Raw genomic sequence first — 21,507 nt, forward strand, 5'->3', positions numbered from 1 at the left:
GGACAGCGTGGTGATAAAAGGAAAATTCATTGGCTCCGATGGGATGAGTTGACAAAATCCAAGTTGGTAGGTGGAATGGGTTTTCGAGATGTAACTATGTTCAATAATTCCCTATTGGCTAAAAAAGCTTGGAGATTGTTACATAATAAGGAGTCTCTTTTCTACAAAGGGTGCGTTTGTTTTAGGGGAAAATGATTTCAGGAAATCATTTTCTGCCAAACCCGCGTGTTTGGCAGCAACGGAAAATGAAATTTTCCGGAAAATCATTTCCTGTTGACCAAAATTTACTCCTTTGAGCCGAAAATGATTTTACACTTTCATTTTCACTTCAAATCATTTCCGAGTCACGCACAAGAGAGAGAGAGAACGAGAGAAAGAACGAGAGCTCAGCCAAACGTCGATCCATCCAAATGCCAATCCAGCCAACGAGCGAGAGAAAGAAAGAAAGCACTCCCTCCCACTTCGTCGTTCGACTTCGCCGGCGAACCCAGAGAGAGATCGAACCCAGAGCCCAGATCGTAACCCAAAGCCCACTTCGCTGTTTGACTTCGTCGGTGAACCCAGAGAAGGATCGAACCCAGAGCCCAGATCGCAACCCAGAGCCCACTTTGCCGTTTGACTTCGCCGGCGAACCCAGAGCCCTTTGACTTCGCACCCTTCAACTTCGTCGTTCGACTTCGAATCACACCCAGATCGCAACCTTCGACTTTGCCTGCGAACCTAGAGCCCTTCGACTTCGCACCCTTTGACTTCACCGTTCGACTTCGACTTCGAATCGCAATTGAGAAATGGTTGGGTTTTGATGAATTTGACCGGATTTGATGAATTTTTTTTGGTTGGGTTTTGTTTCGGTGTTTATCAATTGAGAAATGGGATTATATATTCATTTGGCAACCGAGAAAATGTGAGCAACAAGTAGAAAATGTGTTTTCTATGGTATTTTCAAGAACACAACCAAACACCAGAAAATATTTTTCGAAATTTTTTTTGAAGTGCAACCAAAAACATGAAAACATTTTCCTTTCTGAAAAATAGCATTTCCGGAAAATGGAATATTTTCTGGAAATGCTTTTACATGAACCAAACACAGCTAAAGTTTTTAAGACACACTTTTTCTAAATTGTTCCATTATGGAGGCAAAAGACTCAAGATCGGGATCGTATGCATGAAGGAGTATTCTAAAAGGGCGGGATGTCATCCAAAGAGGTGCTTAATGGTGGATTGGGAATGGAAAAAATGTGAAGATATGGCAGCATTAATGGCTTCCTAGGAAACATCCTTCACTAGTTTGCTCTCCAATGGTTTCTTCCATGGAAGAAGTCACCGTCAATTTGCTTATTGAGGAATCTACAAGGCAGTGGAACAAGGACATTGTTGATGGGATTTTTGCACCTAAGGAGGCAAAGCTAATTTATAAAATCCTATTATCAAGGGATGCTTCGGAGGATACCATAATTTGGCCATTGACACAAGACAGGAATTACACTAGCAAAACAGGGTATAGGTTCTTAAAGGAAGAGGCTAAATAGGATGATGAGGAAGTGGAGAAAAAGGACCTGTGGAGAAATATTTGGTCATTGCAGGTGCCAAAAAAAGTGAAAAACTATGTGTGGAGAGCTTGGCCAAGAATCGGTAATTCACGCACTCTAGTCATGCTGTGAGCTTGGTGTGGTTTGGGATGAAGCGAAGTTATGGGATTTTCAGCAACGCACAGCCTTTAATGAGTTCTCTGATTTGGCCGAATGGGTTCTCAGGGAGCATAAATATCCAGAACTGTTTGCAATGGTAGTTTGGTCAACCTGGACTCAACGAAACCAGGTGAGGCTTCAGCAAGCTTGTTGTGCTCTCCATCTCATCCCTCAGGTGTCCAAAGACCGTCTTGAGGAATTTCGGGTAGTGCATCCACCAGAAAATCCATGGTTTTAAAAACCGGTATGGTGAAAGAACCGAAATAGGGAGTGTTTCCAGGTTTTATGGTCCAACTGAGGTCTGATTGGTGGTCAAATCGATGATATCATAAATAATAAATAATTAATTATTATTTATAAAAATAAATAAATAATTTTATAACTAGTCATTTTAACTAAAAAATTAAATAATAGTAAAACATTAAATATTAACTTACCAACTTTTGGAAACCACTTAACAAAATTCAACCAAAAAAAAAAAAAAAAACCGTATAAGGTCAAGTGTAACAGTTACAAACCATTTTTAGTTATTTTTTAATTTGTCAAATAACAAAAAGTAAGTCACCAATGGGTAACAATATCATTGCCCACTTGATATTTTTTTCCCACCTATCCTACACTTACACATTTATATCACACCCATTTGAAAATCTACTACATCCACATGGTTTATTCAAACTTTCAAACAACAATTCTGAACTTAGTTTCTTTCTTATCCTACTTTTTGCTAAATTTTCATTGCCCTCTTCAATATTCTCTCCCTCTCTCTGTCTCTCTCATCAATATGGGTATGTGCAAGTGCAACTGTGCAAGAGCAGCAAACAAAGACTGAAGCGGACATATCAAATCATTGTAAATTTGCTTTATTTGGGCTCCTTCCTCAACACAAAGATAGGAGATCTGATGCTTTTAGGGTCATTGTTGGTGTCTTAGGCTTCACCACTTCAAGCTTGAGAGCATTTTCAAAATCAAAATCTTTCCTCTCAAATCTAAACCAAAAACTCTCTCTCTCTCTCTCTCTCTCTCTCTCTCTCTCTTTAAAAAAAAAAACACAGCATTTGAAGTTTTAATGAAGAACTACTAAAAACCAGTTTAACTATACTAATTTTTTATTTTACCGGTTAAACTGGTGGTTTCCCGTTTTTAACAATTTTTCTTCTATTTTTGGTTTTTAAAAAATAATCGGACCAGATTAATGCTCGATTCCCGATTAAACCGGTCTGGTTTTTAAAACCATGAGAAAATCACCAGATTAATGCTCAATTCCCGGTTAAACCGGTCTGGTTTTTAAAACCATGAGAAAATCCACCACCAACTGCCCATCATGTTTGTTGACACCCCCCCTCCAGCCTGGTTTGTGAAGATCAATGTCGACGGAGTGGCTTTTCCTAGCGAGAACTCAGCTGGATGGGAACTGTTATTAGGAATCGAGATGGTCACGTTTTGGCTTCAAAGGCACAAAAGGTTTATCGTGCATACAGCCCTATCATAATGGAGGCAATGGCTGCTATGGATGGCCTTCAACTCACATCAAATCTGGGCTACACTCATGAGGTTTTTGAAGGGGATTGCCTGTAACTAATAACAACTCTACAAAGTGGTTACGAAATCTTGACTTATGCAGGTTTGATTATTGACGATGTCTAGTGTAGTTCATAGCTCTTTCAAAAATTACTTTACTCTCATGTTATGAGAGAAGGTAATAATGTTGCTCATTGTATGGCATTAGGGCTGTAATTGGTTCAATTCGATCGGTTTTTTTTATCCGGCCAATTGAAACTGAAATTTTCGGTTTTTAAAAGTCTCAATCGAAACCGACTGAAATAGTTGAAAAAACATTGGTTTCGGTTTGTTTCAGTTTCGGTCGGTTTCGGTTCCTTAACATTTATTTTCTAAGAAAGCAAACAAAGAAAAAAAAATAAACAAACCCAGAATATAAAAAAGAGAGAAGAAATTAAAAAAATAAACAACCAAGCACATGGGTTTTTTCAAAACCCTAACTTTCTTTGCACATAAAAATTGAAAAAATAGCATTGATTCAATATTAAACAAACCCAGAATATAAAAAAAGAGAGAGGAAACTATGGAGAAATTAAAGAGAGAGAGAGAGAGGGTCACTGTGACTCCGTGAAAATGAAAAGATTAGCCGGCGTAGGGAGCCCGGCGTGTGGAGACCTGCGTGTGGAGGCCGACGTAGGAAGGCCAGCGTGTGGAGGCCAATGTATGAAGGCCGACGTGTGGAGGAGGCATATGGAGGTGTGGAGCGGTGAGAGAAGAGGAGGGGCTGAGGGCTGAACTCTTTAAAAGACAGAAAAAATTGAGAGAAAAAGTTGGGGAAGGGGGCGGCTAAACTGAAGAAAATAAAAGGGAGGAATAAAAGAGGGGAGGGGTATTTCCGTATTTATCTCATGCTCTAGGGTTTTAAAAAATTAAATAGCAAAAAAACACAAGCCCCCACGCGAAGGCTTGAACCTGGGATCATTAGCCAAACCACAAAGTAGCGTACCACTAAGCCACTAATCAGTTATGTTAAAGAGTTACATAAATATATATATATATATATATATATATTCGGTCGGATCGGTTCGGTTCGGTTTTGGGTGAAAAAATCCAACACCGAAACCAAAACCGAAAATTTCGATTTTTAAAAAATGAAACCGAACCGAACTGAAATTGAACCGAAAATTTGGCAATGATTTAGTCGGTTTCAGTCAGTTTGTTCGGTTCGTCGGTTTTTTGCACACCCCTATATGGCATGCTATGCTTCAAAAATTTCAGATTTTGTTGTGTGGATGGAAACTGTTCCATCACTAGTTTTTGATGTAATTTTGGCCGATATGGCAAATTTAGTTTAAATAAAAGCAAAGCAAGTTGGTTTCTCAAAAAAAAAAAAAATTTAATAATTAAAATATTTGGCAACAAAATTAAGCCAAAATGGCAAAATCCCAATTCATTAATGAAAAACAATCCAAATTTAAACTTTTTAAAAACAATTAAAAAGAAGTTAAGTAAAAATAAACTTACATAAGAATTTGGACTGATAAATCTAATTTAGCCAAACATTATCTATGATCTAAAAGGATATAGGAGTAATTCTAAGAAAAAGTTCATAGGAACCTTAAATTATGATCTAAAAGGATATAAGAGGAATTTCGCATACTAAGAAATTAACACAAAGTACAAAAAGAATTTTTAAAATATAAAAATAGATAAACATTGAAAAAGTCTTAACAAGTAAAAGTAACTTGGAATCAAATTGCATTACAACACATAAAGACATGTTTTGAACCAGATTTGTCATAGCGATAGTCAATTGAAAAAATCAAAACACTTACAAACTAAATGCATAGAATAACCAAAACCTAAAACACACAAAATAGTTCAAAAGTTGAAGAAAAAAAAAACTTACCTAAGAGAAACCAAGAACTTAAATAGGTTTCCCTTGTTTTGCTTCACTTGAAAAAAGCAAAAACATGGGGTGCAAAAGGGATTCTATGAGCATTGGTGAATATATATAAGTTTTGAAATTTTGATAATAGATTTTTAGTTGGAGTAGATTTAAATTTCTAAAACTTAGATGCATGTTACATGTTTTGTTAAAACACTTATTGTTATTTTATCTAAAAAAAATTAATAGTTAAAACACTTATTGTTGTTATTTTATCTAAAGAAATTGATAAGAACAAAGAAATTGTTGTCTCTATTTAATTTTTTTTTTATTCAAAATATTGTTGTATTTTGGTGAAGCCACTTAATGCAACTACAACTTAGAAAAAATTGCTGCAATTTAGTGAAGCCACTTGGCACAACCACAATTATGGGTGCCCCAGGATCGAGGATGGATCTGAAGAGCTACAGTATAATTGTGGGGATGCCACAATCCATGGGCCCAAGGAGGGAAGCCGCTCAAGGAAAGGAAGAGATGAGTCAAAGTACTTTAAGGTATTCCAAGTGGGAATGAGAATCTGAAGAGAGAGAAAGTTAGTGATTGTAGGGGAAATTTATAGTTTGGAGTAGCCTGTCACCTCCGCATTAAATGGTGAGCAACAACTTTATTAGCTGCATTGATGAGGAAGTGACCTGAATAGTGCAAGTTACAGTTAAGCAAACTCCTTCCACCACCTTCTTCAGATGTAGAAAGAGACAAGTGTCATGAGAGAAAGCTAGTTAGGTAAGGATGGATGGTTGAGATATGAAGAAAGGAGAAGTATATAAGAAAAGAGGAGTTTAAGAAAAAGGGATAAAGACAGCAGTATCAAAAAGAAAGAAGAAGAGTATTGAGAGAAGAGAGTGAATAGTGCAACTTTTTGTATAATCTTAGCCTCCTTAGGCAAGCTTGTGGAGGGATATATGCTCATCTATTTTATAACATTAGCCTTTTCCTCTTTATTTTGATCCTCGGGTAGAGCCCTTTCTTGTTGTTCGTTTCCCTCTCTTACAAATTTCATCGATTTAGCCTAAGGTTGAATTGTACAACTCACTGTTCTAACTAGGCTTGGGCTGCCAGATTTTTTGGTCCTTACAATTGGTGCCGTTTGTGAGAAACAACAAGGTGTGGTGTATTTGTCCTGAGTATTTATGGCTAACGTAGGCCAAGATAGGGAGGAATTAGTTGGCTCCTTGAGGGAGAACCGGTTTGTTAACTTGGAGTGAAGGAGAGATAGGCAACATACCCTAAGCGTTGTGGTGGAGTTTTACCACACTGAGCGTACTAAGCGGAGTCATTCAAAGACTTGGAGTCATGCCTCGCATGATCAGGAGATGCGGAAGTTGTAGCAGGAAATAGATTGCCTGCGCAACAAGCTGAGGCACAGGGAACATGAAAGAAGAAGCCCCTCCCCCCACCAAGTGATGGTTCTAAGGGAAGCAGGGACCGTTCGTATAGTCGCAGGTCTAGAACTCCATCTAGTGAGTCCTATTCAGCTTCTTCGTACAAAGACAAGTGGGAGAAGAGCAGTTATGACCATGAGAAAAGGCCTGCCCACAATGGCATTGGGAATGATGCAATAAGTAAGACCTTACAACAGATTTCTAAATCACCCTTCATTAGAAGGATTAACAAGGCCAAGCTTCCTTATTGGTTTCCCTAGCCAACGTTTGCCATTTATAATGGGAGGTTTGATCCCGTGGAGCATGTCAGCCACTTAAATTAGAAGATGGTAGTTCATGCCAACAATGAGGCTTTAATGTGCAAAGTGTTCCCCTCTAGTCTTAGACCTATGGCTATGCATTGATCTAACGCCCTAGAGGAAGGATCAATGCGATCTTTTGAGGAGCTAACGAGGGATTTTAGGGCTAGATTCGTAGCATGCAATAGGGTCCCCAAACTTGTAGATTCTTTGTTGTCTATGGCGATAAGGGAGGGAGAAACCCTTAAGACTTACTCTGATAGATATTGGGAAACATATAATGAGATTGATAGAAACTTTGAGGATATGGCCATGAGGACCTTCAAGGTTGGGCTCCCTACCGAGCACGAGTTAAGGAAGTCGTTGATGATGAAGTCTGCCTTGAACATGCGCCAACTTATGGATCCTCGAAGAGGTGGGTACTAGGGTAATCGCTCCCAAGGGGAGTTCCCTAATCAGGCGCCATCCGCGGGAGCTTAGTTAGTCAACTCATTGTTTAAAGAGCTAGTGTATCACATACTGGAGAAAATCAAGAATGAGCTTTATTTTAAGTGGCCCAGTAAGATGGGCAGAGATTTATCCAAAAGAAACCAAAGCCTCTATTGCCACTACCATCAAGACCAAGGACATACTACGGAGGATTGCAGAACCCTGCGAGATCACCTGCGGTAATTGGCGAGGGCAGGGAAGCTTAATCAGTTTTTACATCAGCGTACAGGACTATTTGGTCACTCAGGAGCTGAGTTTCACAAAGGAAGCTCCCCTCGGCCAGCACTAGGTACCATCAATGTGATCCTTGCCAGGATAGGGAATAATGGGACCTCGGGCACTGGGGTTATGTCCGTGGGTGGGGGTTATGACATGGAGGCTAGTGATTAGGCTCCCAAAAGAGCTAGGGTGATGGTCACCCTTATCCTACGATTCTCCGAGAAGGATAAGTAAGGAACTCTCCAACCATATGATGATGCTCTAGTGGTTACTATTAGGATTGGGGGTTACGATGTAAAGAGAGTGCTAGTTGATCAGGGAAGTGAAGCAGAGATCATGTACCCTAATTTGTACAAGGGGCTAAACTTGAGGCCCAAGGACCTGGAAATGTATGATTCATCGGTGATGGGTTTTAATGACATAATGGTGGTCCTTCAGGGAATGATAAGACTACCCGTACATGTTGGAGATGTGGAGGTGCATGTTAATTTCATAGTAGTAAAAGCATTTTCCCCCTACACAGCTATCCTGGCTAGACCTTGGCTTCACACTATGGGTGTCGTGCCCTCAACCTTACATTTGAAGGTCAAATATCCTACTCAGGGGAAAGTGGGAGAGTTGGTGGGTGATCAGGCCATGGCTAAGCAATGCTTGGTGTTGGCAATAACATGGCAGCCTTCAAGTCCTACTGCAGTGATTCAAGATCCAGTCCCATAGCAACTAAAAGGGCCTGCAGAGGGGTAGCAGACCGAGGCATCTGGAGAATTATCCGAGGAGCTGGAAAAGGTGATAATAGGGCTAGATTAGGAGCAATATTTCCAAGTGGTATCCCAATTGCCACCCTTAGAAAAGGCAGAGTTGGTGAAGTTTCTAGAGGCTAACATTGATGTTTTTGCATGGAATGCTTACGATGTTCTAGGAATTGAGCCTGAGTTTATATGTCACCAGTTGAATGTTAATCCCGAGGTCGTGCCACGTAAACAACCTCCTTGGCGATCGTCCAAATATCACGCTGAGGCAGTCAAGACAGAGGTAAACAAGTTGAAGCAGGTTAGGGCCATTAAGGAGATTTTCTATCCCGAGTGGCTAGCTAACACAATAGTGGTTAAGAAGAAAAATAGGAAGTGGCGAGTTTGTGTGGACTTCACTGACTTGAATAAAGTCTGCCCAAAAGACCCCTTCCCTATTCCTAGAATTGACTAGCTGGTGGATGCCACGGTGGGACATCCTTGGATGAGTTTCCTGGTTGTCTTTCAGGGTTACCATCAGATACCCCTTTCATTGTTTGACTAGGAGAAAACGGCCTTTCGTGCTTCTAATGGGAACTATCATTATTGGGTGATGCCCTTCGGCCTCAAAAATGCAGGATCCACGTATCAGAGAATGGTGACGTGAATGTTTGAATCACAGATCAGGAGGAATATGGAAGCATACATTGATGACATGGTAGTAAAGAGCAGGCAGGAAGTAGAGCATTTAGTCGACTTGGAGGAGACTTTCTCGGTTTTGAGAAAGCATAAGTTACACCTAAATGCATCTATGTGATCTTTTGGGGTCAGCTCAGGCAAATTTTTGAGCTACATGATTACTCATCGCGGGATTGAGGTCAACCTCGAGCAAATTAAGGCTATTAACAGTTTGCATCCTCCTCGGAATCCCAAGGAGGTGCAGAGGTTGACTGGGATGGCAACAGCCTTAAATAAGTTCATCTTGCGGTCTGCGGACAGGTGTCGTCCTTTTTTCCAGCTGCTTCACAAGTGGAAGGATTTTCGATGGACCGAGGAGTGCGTAACAGCTTTCGAGGACCTCAAACAATATTTGTCCAATCCTCCTATACTTTCCAAGCCTGAGAAGGAGGAAGTGTTGTATGCATACTTGGCAGTCACAGACTATGTTGCTAACCTCGTCCTGGTCAGAAACAAGGACAGAATTCAGAGGCCCATCTATTATGTAAGTAAATCTTTACAGGAGGCTGAGACGCGCTATCTACCTTTGGAGAAGGCAGTGTTGGCTATAGTGCATGCCATTAGGAAGCTTCCTTATTATTTTCAGGCCCACACCATTATGGTGTTCACCTAGCTCCCTTTGCAAGCTCTTTTGAGGAAATCAGATTATACTGATAGGATTGCTAAATGGGGAACTAGGTTGGGAGCTTATGATGTTAAGTACATGCCTCGAATCATCGTAAAAGGACAGATTTTGGTAGACTTTATGGCGGAGTTCACCGAGGGTACCTCTGAGAAGGAGGAAGCAATTATGGGGATATTGGTCATGTCGACCATTGTTGTTCCCCCGTGGGAGGTTTATACGGATGGAGCATCTAACCAAAAGGGAGCAGGAATAGGGATTGTGTTGATCAATCCCAAGAAGCTGATAATGGAGAAATCGTTACGATTAGGTTTCCTAGCCACCAATAATGAGGCTGAGTACGAGGCCTTGTTAGTAGGAGTAACTATGGTTAGGCAGTTGGGAGGAGAAGTGGTTGAGTTGTACTTTGATTCTAGACTGGTCGTGGGCCAGGTCAATGGAGACTTTGAAGCTTAGGATGAGAGGATGTAGGGGTATCTTGCTAAGGTGCAAAGTGCCCGAGCTCAGTTTAAGGGTTTTGTATTGAAGTAAATCCCTAGGGGACAAAACTCTATGCAGATTCTCTGGCAATGCTAGCCACTTCTCTAGGGTCAAGTCTTCCTCAGGTTGTTGTTGTTGAGGATATGGATAGCTCAAGTCTCACAAAAGTATCCTCAATTGAGGTGTATAACCTTCATGTGGGGACAAGCTGGATGGACCCCATTGTAACCTTTCTGAAGAAAGGGGTATTGCCCTGAGGACAAGTGTGAGGTAGAGAAGGTGCGTAGAAATGCTCCTTGCTATTGGCTATTTAAGGAGCAGAAGTTGTACAAGCGTTCTTACTTAGGGCCATATTTGTTGTGCGTACACCTAGAGGCAGTGGAGCCTTTGTTGGAAGAGCTACATGAAGGCATATGTGGGAGTTATACAGGGGGTAGGTTGTTGGCGCATAAAACCCTCGCCTAGAGATACTAATGGCCTAGCATGCAAAGAACCTCCCAGGATTATGCGAAGAAGTGTGACCAATGCCAGAGGTATGCCCCAAATATTCATCAGCTAAGGGGAGTCCTGAATCCATTATCTAGCCCTTGGCCGTTTGCTTAGTGGGGCTTGGATTTAGTAGGACTATTTCCCTAAGTTATAGGGAATCCAAGATGGCTCATCGTCGGCACAGACTAATTTACCAAGTGGGTGGAAGCTGAGCCACTTGCTAATATCCGAGATATGGATGCTAAAAAGTTCATCTGGAGGAATATTGTCACAAGGTTTGGAGTTCCTCACACACTAATCTTGGATAACGGTCTTCAATTTGACAACAAAGCCTTCCGAGGATATTGTGGGGAGTTAGGGATTAGGAACAGGTATTCTATGCTTGCCTATCCTCAAGGGAATGGATAGGCCGAGGCCACCAATAAGGTTATAGTGTCTGGGCTGAAGAAAAGGTTGGACGATGCCAAAGGGAAATGGGTGGATGAACTTCCCCATATATTATGGACCTATCGTACCACACCCCGAAGATCAACAGGGGAGACTCATTTTTCAATGACTTATGTGGTAGAGGTAGTAATTCCCCTTGAGTTCGGATTTCCAACTTTGAGAATTGATCAGTTCAATTTTGAAGAGAATAACTGTTTACTCCACGTATTATGGACCTATCGTACCACACCTCGAAGATCAACAGGGGAGACTCATTTTTCAATTACTTATGTGGTAGAGGTAGTAATTCCCCTTGAGTTCGAATTTCCAACTTTGAGAATTAATCAGTTCAATTTTGAAGAGAATAACTGTTTACTCTTAGACAACCTAGATGTGGCCGAGGAAAGAAGAGAAGTGGCAATGGTAAAAATGACATATTACCAACAAAAATTTAAGCAAGGGTATGATAAAGGGGTGAAGTCTAGGCCATTAGCTCTAGGAGACCTGGTCTTGAGGAAAGTTGTGGGGAAAACAAAGAACCCTGCCTAAGGAAAACTAGGCCCTAACTGGGAAGGGCCATACAAGGTCAATTCCATTGCTGGCATTGGGGCTTATTATTTAGAAGATTTGGATGAAAATGTAATTCCTTGCCCTTGGAATGTAAACAATCTACGATGTTATTATTATTAATGATTTCCTTTGCAACTCATATCTCGAATGATTATGTTGTATTATGGATGTGTTTGTCGAAACAATTAGTCTGTTAAATATTCTAAGCATTAAACAGAACCTAGGCCTTGTCTGGCTCCTCAAGTCACAAGCCTAGGGTAAATTAATATTGTAGAAAATATTTTAAGTGTTAAATAGAACCTAGGCCTTGTCTGGCTCCTCGGGTCAATAGCCAAGGGTAAATTAACATTGCAGGAAGTGTTCTAAGTGTTAAACAGAACCTCGGCCTTATCTGGCTCCTCGGGTCATAAGCCTAGGGTAAATTAACATTACAGGAAATGTTCTAAGTGCTAAACAGAACCTAGGCCTTGTCTGACTCCTCAGGTCACAAGCCTAGGGTAAATTAACATTACAAGAAATGTTCTAAGTGTTAAACAGAACATAGGCCTTGTTTGGTTCTTCGGGCACAAGCCTAGGTTTAACATTGCAGGAAATATTCTAAGTATTAAATAGAACCTAGGCCTTGTCTAGCTCCTCGAGTCACAAGCCTAGGGTAAATTAACAATTTTGGCAAACGTTCTAAGTGTTGAGCAAAAATTAAGTCTTAAGTATCTCCTCAGGATTTGGGATCATTGCTAATGGTTTTGCTATGAGATTCCAAGTACAAATTAAGGTAAGTGTTGGTTGAAATTTTTCCCAAGTTCTGTGGATCAGTCTACTAATTGTAGTTCAAATCATTCCAGATTAGATAGAGGGATAGGGAAATTCCATGAATAAGTTATAGGTTAGTATGATGAAATTATTATAAAGAGAAGACAAGAGTGTAAGATATAAAATGACAAGTACGAATTGAATAATTAAGAGAAGCAGTAAATAAACTCTAAGTCCTTTTCATTAATTTGTAAAATATTAAGTACAAGATGAGAGGCATTAGATACACTCGGGCCTAGTTACAAAATGGTTTATTTCTTTTAAGTCCTAGGTGGAGCTAAGTTGAGGTCTCATTTCCTTTCCCTCCCTTCTTCTTCTGCTCTTTCTCCTTCTTCTTCCTTTTTAGTTGAGCCACCTTCGTTATTTCCTTTATCTCCACGTCTACCACGTCGACTGGAAAGGGCTGCTTTGGCTCCTTGTCTTTGGTAAGGGTCATAGAGGGAGTAAGGGCAGGCTGGTCCGAAGAAGAGGGGAAGCAGAGCTAGGATTTGTTGGAGGTTAGGGGGTGGGTGCCAAACGCAATGTAGGGGGCTAGTACACCCCAGCAGCGCTTAGGACTTGGCCCCATACCTCCAAGCAGAAGGCCCGAGCGACATCCCTGAGTTAGGCAGTAAGGCTTTCAGTTGTCTTAGTCATACTTGCATTATAGGTTGCCTACTCGGCTTAGGATTTCTCGGCCTCCTTGGCCTCTAGTTGCTTCTTTGCTTGTTTTAGCTTCACCACAATCAGAGCCATTTTGTTCTCGGCTTTCTGTTGGGCCTCTAAGGTGTCAACTGCCTGTTTCTCGTAGCCCTTAAGGGCAGACTCAGCATTTCTGTGAGCCTTCTCCACTTCAGTTAACTGGGCAAGAGTCTCCTTGAGCTTCTTGTCCGCGTCTGTGTGGGCCTTCTCGGTAACCTCTAACTTATTTTTGGCTTCTCTAGCCATGTCCAGGGAATGGTCCACCCATTTCTCAGCCATAAAGATAGCTTGGATGGCCTACACACATTAAAAAAAAAAAAAAAAAAAAAAAAAAAAAACCGTAAGTGTTGGTTAAAACTTCTACAAGTTAATGATGTATATTAAGGAAAGAGATATACCTTGGCAAGGTCTTGTTTCAAAGCGAGGAAGACTTCACGCTTCCTAAAAGACCTTAGCTCCGCCATATCCTTGGGCAGGCATAATGCCTTCTCCAGGCACTCTGCCATTAAGCCTAAGCTACCTTTTTAGGGGCCCCTCAAGTTAGAGTCATCAAGCACTAGATTGTCTGAGCTGAGGGTGAACAGAGGCCTTCAAATGGTGGGCTTCTTAGGCTAGTCCCTTCCATCCTTGGTAGTCCCTGCTGAAGAGGTCTTCTTCTGTTGCCCCTTCCCCATCCAAGCTTCTTTGGCAGGGGGCTGGTGGGAGGACTGGGTAACCTCCCCTTCCTTAGCTTCCTGGCCTTTGCCTCCTTGCGCCCTCTTCCGTTTCTTATCTACTGCCTCTACAGAAGAGGTGCGTGTTAGGGTAGGAGTAGGTGGCCAAGTCACTACTGGCACGGCTGGGGAGGAACCCCCAGCGTGGGCAGTGAGTAATGCCAGCAGGTTGGGCATTTTCTCTTCAAATCCCATGTCTTCTGGGATGTTCGTGGCCTCTTGGTTGGCGCTGACTTGCGCGGGTTTTAGATGTGGGCGCGAGGTGCTGGGAGCATCTTCGAGGTCTTCTTGTTGATAGAAGACCTCGAAGTCCTTGTCAGTGACTTCCTGGAAGGTAGGCTTAGGTGTGGACTCCTTGGCTTCATTGTCCGAGGGAAGAGGTGGTTCTTGAGAGTAGAGGAGCCTGGCAGCTAAAGAGGCTGGGATTTGGGCATCCTGAGTTCCTTTCGGAGGAGGTTTGGATAGTAGAAATCCTAGGATGGCCACGTCAATTAAAGCCAAGCGGGGCTCCCTAGCTTTAATGACGTTCTTCAAACTTTGAAAATGTTTGGTGGAGGGCTTGTATCTAAGGATGACATGAGCTGCTCGAAGTTGGCCATCCTTGTGCAAGAAGATCTCTGACCTGAGGATTCGGTTAAAGTCTTTGAAATTTACTAGGTGCTTGACTGGGGCGGTGTGGTATTTGTCTGCAAAGTAAAACAAGAAGGGTTGTAAGTAAAACAAATAAAGGGAGAACTATCATACTAATAAAGCCAAGTAAAGGTTCTATGTATGACTCCAGTCCTCGAGAACCCTACCTTGTTCCCTTTCTTGAGTAGGACAATGCATTCCATCGTGCTAGTCTCCCAAGACGATGAGGAAGTCCTCGTCCATACCTTTGCTTGAGTCAGGTAGGCAGGAGATTAATCTAACGGCGGGGACTCTGCACTTGATGTAGTTTTTGGTCTTTTCCCCTTTTTGGCAATTGTACACCCAGTTTATCTCATGCCATGTGAGGTTAGTCCCCATCTTCCTATTTAGCATATCTACACACCTGAGGACCCAAAGACGTTTGGGGAGCATTGGGTAGGGGTCAGCCTATAGTTTATTAGGAAATCCCTAGTGACCCTTCCCATGGGAAGTTCCATCCTGCCTTCAATGAAGGCAATCATAGGAATCACTATGGATTCAGGGGGTCTGTGCAAGACTAGCCACTCATCGTATTCACAGTGTTGGATTTCAACACCGTCGGGGATCTTGTATTGTGCCCTAAAGACTGCCCTAGTCTCAGGAGTGTCCACTGACTTAGTGTATCTACTCATGGAGTTTTGTGGTGTGAAATATTAAGCTTATGAAAAAGTAGACACAAGAAAATCAACACACCTATGAGTAACGTGAAAAATGATCGTTGGGAGGTTTCTTCAACTCAAATCGCCAGAATGTAAAAATAAGCCTCAGCCAGCCCCAAGTTCTCCTTTTATAGGAGTGAAAAAGTGGGTAGTAAATTTCCTGCCCATAAATGAGGGGAGATGGTAACTGTTGGATCCTAATTGAATCGTAGAACGTGGGGAACAAGTAGCCGCTTGACACCATAAATGTGAAATTGTGGATTTCGAAGCGTTAGGATTGTGCTGGAGACAGGTAAAAGGACATTAACACGTGGGAACACATAGGGCACGTGCATAGTTTACTTATGTGATTAAAACTTCATTTTTGTCTCAAAAACAATAGCAAACGTTTGAGGGGGTTGTTGTTGGTGCCCAAGGACCAAGGATGGATCTAAAGAACTACAGTATAATTGTGGGGATGTCACAGTCCACGGATTCGAGGAGGAAAGCCGCCCAAGGAAAGGAAGAGATGAGTCAAAGTACTCTAAGGCATTCCAAGTGGGAGTGAGAATTTGAAGAGAGAGAGAGAGAGAGAGAGAGAGAGAGAGAGAGAGAGAGAGAGTCAGTGATTGTAGGGAAAATTTTTAGTTTGGAGTAGCCTGTTGCCTCCACATTAAATGGTGGGCAACAACTTTATCAACTGCATTAATGAGGAAGTGACCTAAACAATGCAAGTTACAGCTAAGCAAACTCCTTCTACCACCTTCTTCAGATGTAGAAAGAGACAAGTGTCATGAGAGAAAGCTAGTTAGGTAGAGATGGATGGTTGAGATATGAAGAAAGGAGAAGTATATAAGAAAAGAGGGGTTTGTAGAAAAAGGGATCGAGACAGTAATATCAAAAAGAAAGAAGAAGAGCATTGAGAGAAGAGAGTGAACAGTGTAACTTTTTGTATAATCTTAGCCTCCTCGGGCAAGCTTGTGGAGGGATATATGCTCATCTATTTTATAACATTAGCCTTTTCCTCTTTATTTTGATCCTTGGGCAGAGCTCTCTCTTATTGTTTGTTTCTCTTTCTTACAAATTTAATTAATTTAGACCAAGGTTGAACTGTACAACTCACTGTTCTAAGTGGGCTTGGACCGCTAGATTTTTTGGTCCTTACAACGACTTTTAAGCTTTTTATTATAAAAACATTTATTGTTATTTTATCTAAAATGCATATTGCATGTTTTGTTAAAAAACTTATTGTTATTTTATCTAAAGAAATTGATAAAAACAAATAAATTGTTGTCTCTATCTAAAAAAAATGTTTTTATCCAAAATATTACTGTAATTTGGTGTAACCACTTGCTGGAAACACAACAAAATATTGCTGCAATTTAGTGAAACCACTTTACTCAATCACGTCTTCTGAGCCCAACTTTTATTATACGGTATAGTATATGATTAATTAAGTGTGGTATCTCACTATGTTATGTCTTAATTTTTAAAAGATTTGGCAACACAGCTGGCTACCAATTAAGCACCCTCCCTTGATTCAATCTCCTATTATTTAGTCATTGGAGGAGGCCAAGGTGGATTTTCTCATTGAGCTAGAGAATAGACGGTGGAATGATAGTGTGATTGATGAGATTTTCGCTCCTTAGGAAGCAAAAATAATAAAGAAGATTCCTTTAGCTCGGGTTGATTATGAGGATGTTCTCTACTAGCCCTTAATTGGAATGGTGTGTATACTCGCAAGTCGGGGTAAAGATTTTTAAAGGAAGAGGAGGAGCTCATTCCCCAAGTGGTTGCATGGGATAAACCATTGTGGAAGGGAGTGTGGGCTTTGCAATCTCCAAACAAAGTAAAAAATTTGTTATAGAGAGCCTACCAAAACGCCATTCCCACCAAGGAAAATTTAGTCCGTCGAACAGTTTTGGAGAATCCTATCCGTGATCGGTGTAATGGTGCTATAGAGAATCCCCTACATGCTCTCTGGTCATGTACAGAGCTTGATGTAGTATGGTTTGACCCGGTTCTGTGGAGTTTTAGACATACCCATCGGTGTGTGGATTTCAAAGAACTCCTATCTTGGATAATACAACAGGATAAGAACCCGGAACTATTTGCCATGAGAGTGTGGTGATATGGACTCAGCGGAATCAAGTCCGTTTAGCTTAGCTGAATGTCAATCTCCATCATTTGGCGCGAGTCTCCAAGGATCGACATGAAGAATTCATGGCCTTGCGAGTTCCACATTCTTTGCCCCAGCAGCGGACCCGTGCTTTGTGGCAACCCCCCTCTTCTACATGGTTCAAAATTAATTTTGACGGAGCCACTTTTGTCGCTGAAAATAAGTTTGGCATCGGAGTTGTTATTCGAGATTCTCAAGGTATAGTCATTGCCTCTCTCTCTCAATTTCTCCCCCAGGCATTTCAAGCCGTAGAAGTAGAAGCCTTAGGTGTATTGAGAGCTTTAGAGTTTGCTTCAGAGCTGGGTATTGCACAGGCAGTTTTAAAGGGTGATTCAAAGGTAGTAATGGATGCTCTCATTGAGGTGGATGTTTCTTTATCTTCATATGGTCTTTTAATTGCGGATGCAAAATCTTTTTCCCTTGATTTCTTTCAATTACGTTACTCACATATTAAGAGAGAAGGTAATAACGTCACTCATAGTTTAGCTAGGCATAGCTATAATTATTGTTTCTAATTTTATTGTGTGGATGGAGTCTGTTCCTCCATAGGTTGTTTCTGTTTATTAGGCTGATTTATCTGGCCTTTCTTAGTATTAATACAATTCCTCTTCTTTCTTTAAAAAAAAAAAAAAAAAAATTGTGTGTCCTTGAATTCAAATTATTGGTCTCATTTTTTATATTTTACTTTATACTCCACCAATAATAGCATGTCATGTGCTTGAAATTTTTATTTCCTTTAAAAATTTAAATATTTTATAAGAAAAGTAAAAAGAACATGTGACAAGTTGTGATTGATATAACATAAAGTGTGTTAAATTACTAATTCTCCCAAAAAGTTTAGTTGATAGGAGATGGTGAATTTAATTCATTTAATCTAATACTCCCTCTTCACGTGTGAGCCAAACTTGCTGTGAATAAAATAATGCAAAATCCAAGTGCAAATTATTTGCATGTAATAATATCTCAGTGAGTTTGAAGTCGATCCACAAGGGGTAATTAACAATAATGTAAAAACTTCTATTATTGAGCTAAAAAAAAAAAAAAAAAAGAGTTGTTTGTTTGATTTTTCAAAAAAAAAATAAAAAATTGAAGCAATATAATATAATATTGAAGCTACAATTGAAAATAGCATAAATAAATTGAAGAGAAATTAATAGAGAAAAACACTAGGAATTCAAAGATCAACCTAATATTTTATTATATGAACTTGAAATAATTTAATCTTTTGAGAGAATCGGTAATTTAATATAATATTGAATAATTTAAATTTCTTCTAAATTTTCACGTGTTAAGCTCTTATTTAATGACAACTTAAATAATCTCATAAAGGAGGAAGGTTAGATTAAATTAATAAAATTGTTATATATTTTTTAAAAATTTAAACTTTTAGAGAATTGGTAATTTAACAAAATGGTATACGAAATCAAGATAGAAAATTTGTATTGACATTGTCGTGTCTGAATCCAACCTTTGTATATAATCCAAAATCGAGTATGAGTTTTTATTTTATTTTATTTTATTATTATTATTTTTTATTATATATTAGTTGCTAGGATAATTAATTGGCCATGAATGCTAACGCTAATTTCAAGAAATCCTGTCCGAGTTCAGTTTTTGAAGCTGTGTGCGTATCCTTCTAATTTTATTGGATGTCCTGTCCCTTTAAGAGAATAAAAAATTTTGAAGCTCCACCTGTCTTTGCAATTTGCTTGCAAGACGTTCGTATGTTTTCCATAAAAAAAAGCTCCTCTGTTTCTGTGCCGTAACGGAGTGCCTTTTAATGGCACCAGGTGTCGTGCTCGACCTTAGTGGCATGGATTGGAACTACTACAGCCTACAAGAAGAGAACCGTTAGTGCTGACAAGTGTGTGTGGGACCCACACTGGATCGCCATGACAAGAAAGAGAACTAGCTAGGAAGCATCCTAGAAGCAGCAGTTATAATGTTTGTAACGAGCAAAACTCCAAGCTGTTGTTTTGACTCTTTAGCTCTGATCAGTCAGTACTGTTAATTCCTCTATTTCTTGAATCTAACACAAAAATACAGTGATGAGCCTTGCGAGAAACAAAGAGAAAAGAACCATATCCCACCTTACTAAGGTGACCTTAGTGTCCTTCCTACATTGTAGTTTCTGGGTAAGCTCACTTCAATTTTACTTTGTGCATTTGGTTCTATTTCTCCATATGTGTGTGTGTGTAAAACCTATAATGTAGTAGAGTCATGAGGTTCATGCTGGTCAGCAGGGCTGCAGGGGATGGCTATCTTGCTACAGATGTTTGGCGGGTTGCGCCTTTGTGTTTCAACTCTTTGGGATCTGCAAGAAATGAGATTTTCTGCTATTTTTGATGATGTAAGTTCTGTTGCAATGACCATCATCATGGCCGCAGTATCATGCTTCATTGCTACGAGGAGCAGATGATTTTAAAGTTTCAGCTTGAATTAGACTCTTCACCGTGTATATTTTTATCATCACCATATTCATGTTATGGTTTTTATTTAGTCTGCCATGTATGCTTCTTCTAGGTCTTTTAAGCTTTTGTTGTTTTCATCGTTGTCACTTTCTTTATTTCACCGTTGTCTTTAACCTTGGATATGTTGGTTTGGAAACACACACAAAAAATATCATTCAACCTCTAGGTCATTAGAACTATTGATTTTATTGTTACTAATTAGAGGGTGTGGCTTAATAGTAAGAAGTTTTCGTAACTCATAACACTTGCAAGTTCGAGAGTTATATATGAATTCGAGTAGTGCCAAGCCTCATTATTGTTCGGCTTGTCCTATGCTATACAATAGTAGGGTTCAAAGTGGGTGAGGGACAATGACCACATGTGCAAGCCTCCCCCCTCTCGCCTCCCCACTTTTTTTTTTTTAATTAAAAAAGATTTTATTAATATTACAATTGTTTATGTACTAAATTTGTGTCTTAGTTCTATAGGGACAACTCGGTTGGAGGTAATAATTAATTGTAGTGTTTTCATAATCCATATATAAGTCAACTGACATAGAAAAATTCATAAATTTTCTTTGTTTCTCACACATCCACTTTTATATCTTAAATTGTGGATATTTCTGCATCAATTACATATATGTATGTAAAATAGTAGATGTAAACGAGTGTGAAAGAATATTCAACCAAATATTTGTTAGCCCTTGTGTTATGATGGGTCCATATGAAATGATTTGGCAAGTTTAGGTTTGGGAGAGTTTGTGAAAATTTTGGTGGATTTTTTTAGAGCTGGTAGACTTATTCTTTCATGATTTGTAATCCCTTAGAGCATTTGTACCTACCTCGCTATATGCTATTTCTAGAAAAAATTCAACTTAATCAACCCTAAAACAACCCACATGGAGCCCAAGAATGCATTGCATAGTAATAACAATTGTACAGGACCTCGATATTGTTATTGAGCTATTGTTTATTGACAATGCTAAAAAATTAGGTTACCATCATTGGCTTGTAGGTTGAAGAGTTGTGGGTTGGTTCTTGGTTTGGGTTGGTTTTTGTGGGTTGATTAATTTGTGCAGTGGTTGCTTAGGTGGGTGCGATGATTGATTTGTGGGTTGATTCTTGATAAATTTTTGGGTTGCTGTGGTTTCTTGGGATGATTTTTGGAAAGAGGAAAAATAATACTTAAATGGTCTATGAATAGTAGATTGGTTAAAGTAAAAAAAAAAAAAAAGAAAAAAAAAAGAAGAAGAAGAGTTTTTTGGGGTCAATTCTGCTAAATGTACATTGAATCCAATGCTAATACTTTTAATTTATTAGAATCCACTAAATTTTCAATGTATTACATTAAAATATAACTACAAGGGACAACGGAAAAGATCACTAGAATACACTACAAGAAAAACGGGTTATGGCGACTTCCTTATGCTTCTCAACCCAAGACCATATGCAATATATATCAACATGTAATTCTTATGATGTAACTTAGTTGGACTAATAAAAAACCAACTCCAAGGATCTTGAGGATTGGGAATGGCGAGTTTCAGACCTCATTGATTGGGCTGCTCATGATTGGGATCATGGTGTCATTGTTGTTAATTTCCAAAGGGATGATGCGGAAGCTATAGTTCGGGTTCCCTTAAGTAGAAGACATATACTTGATGCTATAATATGGCTTCCTAATAAAAATGGGGAGTACTCGGTGAAATCTAGCTACCAAACAAATTTGTTGATATCTAAGGAGGATTATGGCTTAGGGGAGAGCTCAGGGAGGACTGATGAAGGATTGC

General features: G+C 39.9%; 1 long non-coding RNA gene across 1 annotated transcript; it reads left to right on the forward strand.

Moving 5' to 3' along the window:
• The first annotated feature begins 19,218 nt into the window (after nucleotides 1-19,218).
• Nucleotides 19,219-19,825, forward strand: LOC126705881 (uncharacterized). Its single transcript, XR_007648447.1, has 2 exons — nucleotides 19,219-19,403; nucleotides 19,512-19,825. It is a non-coding gene; the product is annotated as an uncharacterized LOC126705881 (long non-coding RNA).
• Nucleotides 19,826-21,507: the final 1,682 nt, after the last annotated feature.

The sequence above is a fragment of the Quercus robur genome, chromosome 11 (genome assembly GCF_932294415.1).
Source record: "Quercus robur chromosome 11, dhQueRobu3.1, whole genome shotgun sequence".
NCBI lineage: Eukaryota > Viridiplantae > Streptophyta > Magnoliopsida > Fagales > Fagaceae > Quercus > Quercus robur.